We start from the raw sequence: 3939 nt of genomic DNA, 5'->3' as shown, positions 1-3939 counted from the left end.
AAAGTCCCCCACGACCTTTTGATTAGCAAACTTGTCAAATGCGGACTACATGGAAATACTGTCAGGTGGATTCACAACTGGTTGGAAAACCGTACTCAAAGAGTGGTCGTTGGTGGCTCTGCTTCGGACTGGAAGGAGGTTTTGAGTGGAGTGCCACAGGGTTCTGTCCTGGGGCCGATACTCTTCAACATTTTTATCAATGACTTAGATGATGGGGTGGAGGGAAGCCTTATGAAGTTTGCGGATGATACGAAACTGGGAGGGATAGCTAACACAATGGAAGACAGGAATAAAATCCAAAGGGACCTGGATAGACTAGAAAATTGGGCTGAAATTAATAAAATGACATTCAATAAAGACAAATGCAGGATTCTGCATTTAGGCCACAAAAACAAAATGCACGGGTACAGGATGGGAAATACCCAGCTTAGCAGTAGTGCATGTGAGAAGGACCTTGGAATTGTAATGGATCGCAAGTTGAACATGACCCAGCAGTGTGATGCTGCAGCAAAAAAGGCAAACGCGGTTTTGGGCTGCATAAACAGAGCTATAGTTTCCAGGTCGAGGGAAGTAATAGTCCCACTATATTCTGCATTAGTCAGTCCTCATCTGGAATACTGCGTTCAGTTCTGGGCGCCTCATTTTAAGAAAGATATAGACAAGTTAGAGCGGGTTCAGAAGAGGGCGACAAGGATGATAGCCGGTATGGAGAACAAGTCTTATGAGGAAAGGTTGAAGGAACTTGGCATGTTCAGTCTGGTGAAGAGTGTTGGCATTAGGCCGTACTGCCAAAGGATGTTTTCATCAGGTCTGGAAAGTTACAAGCATGTGTTTTGAGAAGCAGTCTTATCTGCCATGTCTGGCCTGAGAGAGCAGACTTGAAGGTCAGACAGGTTGTCATGGTAATGGGAGATAACAGCTGGGAAAGTTGTAACAGCCAGTTGTTGGTTCTTCTGTTCTTCTGATTTATGCCTCTGATCTGTGAGGCTGGTTCTTCTGCACCATGCCTCTGAACTGAGAGGCTGTCTTTACTTTTGCTTTTGGAGAGAGATGTGCTGTAGAGCTAGAGGGGGGGGAAACTGCTGAAAAGCCTTAATGTCTTAATAAAGACTCTTACATGATTTAAATGCTCTGAAGAAGTTTCTTGCTCAACTTAACTCCAACGTAATGTATGCTGTGTCACGCAACAATGCACACACGCTGAGGGGCAACATGATTACACTCTTTAAGTACCTGAAGGGCTGTCACATAGAGGAGGGTACAGATTTGTTCACTGCTGCCCCAGAGGGTAGGACTAGGTCTAATGGTTTTAAGTTGCAGGAGCGTAGATTCAGATTGGACATTAGAAGGAACTTCTTGACAGTAAGGGCAGTTCGGCAATGGAACCAACTGCCTAGGGAGGTGGTGGGATCCCCTTTGCTGGATGTCTTCAAGCAGAGGCTGGACAGCTATCTGCAGGAGATGCTCTAGCTGTGGATTTCCTGCTGTGAGCAGGGGGTTGGACTCGATGGCCTACAAGGCCCCTTCCAACTCTATGATTCTATGATTCTACCATACAAGACTAACCCAGTTTTCCTCTGCCAGACTAGATGTTATCCGAGCATATATGGCCTTAACCCCATGTTTGCTGGATAAGGGGCCTAGGGGCACTTCCCATGGTGTGCATGTGCTTAATTTCAAAGTCCATTTATTAAAGAATATATTTTATTGAAATTTTCTAACAATTTACAAACAGACACAAATGACATCAACATTCTTCAGTATTTTTCCCTTCAGGTGGTCTTCCTTCAGATTTCCAAACCAGACTGCAGTTCTCCCTCTTCCTTACTAATTAGCTTGGACTACAACAAGTCTTTTATGTCATATCTGTCAAGAATAGCTAACTTTGGTCAAGCTCAAATGGAACAACCAGAGAGAATTCTGGGAGTCTGTGGTTCCCTAGGACTCCCTACTGGGGTTGAGTTGAGTTGAGTTTATTTACAGTAAAATTGACCCTTCAGTACAAAATAATATTACAGTATAAACAAGTAAAAGTGGGTTCAGTTTGATTTAACAACAAAGAAATATATAATCAAGTAAAAACAGTATACAAAAAGAAAACGTTAAAACTAATTATTGCACCTTTATTTTCCTACATTTAATAGCAGCAGCACTAAATTTGGCAACAGCAAGTGTCACCTCCGGTTTATAATCACCTAGTAAATAATCTAGGTAGAAAGAATCCGTTTTAGCTGGAAAAGATGACAAAATAGGCACAATTAATTCATATCTTAAATCATGATAAAATATACAACGAAGAACATGTTCATTCAATTCAATTTCTCCATCAGCACAGGGGCAGATTCTCTCAGGATATGGGGTTTTATTATATCTGCCAGACAGTACCACAGATGGGAGTATGTTTAATCTAATTAGGGTAAAAGCCCTTCTATAGTTGTGGAGTTCCAGAGTCGAGAGGTATGACATTAAGGTGAAAAACTTTGGATTGTGTCTTTGTTTCCTTACAAGGAGTAAGTGATGCTGGAAATCGATATCTCTAAGTTGTTGTTTGATTATCACACGAGCAGAATCATAACCCAGATGGAAAATATAAGGCAAAGAAAAACCTAGGTTTAATAATTTATCGTGGATCATTTTTTCCCAGCGAGAACAAAATTTATCTGAAAGTACATGAGGAGCCAGCCCTATAGGACTAAAAATCAATTTCAGCCATAATAATATTCTCAATTTCCATACGCAAGACTCAATAGATTGAAGACCACATTCTAATCTCAATATGTAATTTGGGACACAACCTACTGGGGGAGATCTGAAGCTCAGTGTCAGACAGACAATTTGAAACCTTGCAAGGCGATGCAACTGATCCTTAGCTGTTATTCCTTATTGGCTTCCTGGGATTAAAAATCAGGAAGAGGGGGTGTTGTAGAACAGGACCCCTGGGTGATGCTGTCTAGCTCCCTTATCTTCAAAGACTTCAAAGGAGTAGATCTCAGCAGGGGCGGGATATGACTATTTGCTTTCCCCCTCCTTGGTGACTGTTAAACTCCATAAAAAAGGAAGGATGATCTTTCAAGTTTAGTTCCCTTTTTCCATCTACCTTGACTCGCTGAAGCTGACAGAGAGGGGCCTTTTTGGGAACCAGGCAACTCTGATGTAAATATAGGTTCTTAGCTTAGATAGACTTTTGTTGTATTCCTTTGTTTGTATTGAACCTCTCCCATTTGTTATGCCAATGTACCTCGTGTAACCCGTCTGAGGGTGATTAGCTTTAAGGAAACAAACCGATGTTCACTCTTTTGTATATACCATCTCATTTACTTTTAAACAAACTATCTTTTTATAAATGGTGTGTATTGGCTTGGAACTAAAGATTCTAAATCTAGTCCTTGATTGCTGAACGATACTGTTTATCTTTATTAATGAGGGTTAATCCCGTCAGTATTCACAAAGACCTCTGAGATCCCTTCTCTCAGAGAAAGGAATCAGAAGGAAGAAGGGTGGTGGCAGTACTACTGATTAATTACTCCTGAAGGAGGGAAAGTTTTTGCCTGGGAAGCAGAGACCCAAAGAAGCTGGGACTGTTCTCAGAAGCAAAGAACCCCCCTTGGGGTGCTGAGGGTAAGAGACCCCAGGGGGACAATTCTTTGACATATCATCTCTAAGGGAGCTCAGTTCATAGCCACAACCATCAATTTAAAGCACACAGCTTCCCCCAAAGAATCTTGGGATCTAGTTTGTTCAGGGTGGAACTGTAGCTCTGTGAGAGGTACTGTAGTTTCCAGGAATTTTGGGGAGAAACAATGACTGTTAAAGCAGTATAAATATGGATGTGACATCAGTCTCCCCTGCCTTGACCAGATTTAGGGTGATGCTCCAGTTCCCTCTGCTACTCCCATCTTTTTGGCTCCCTAGAGTTAGGGGCTCCTTCTTTAAGTCTGT

This window comes from Rhineura floridana, chromosome 3 (genome assembly GCF_030035675.1).
Source record: "Rhineura floridana isolate rRhiFlo1 chromosome 3, rRhiFlo1.hap2, whole genome shotgun sequence".
NCBI classification, from domain to species: domain Eukaryota; kingdom Metazoa; phylum Chordata; class Lepidosauria; order Squamata; family Rhineuridae; genus Rhineura; species Rhineura floridana.
This window is presented reverse-complemented; position numbering follows the sequence as displayed.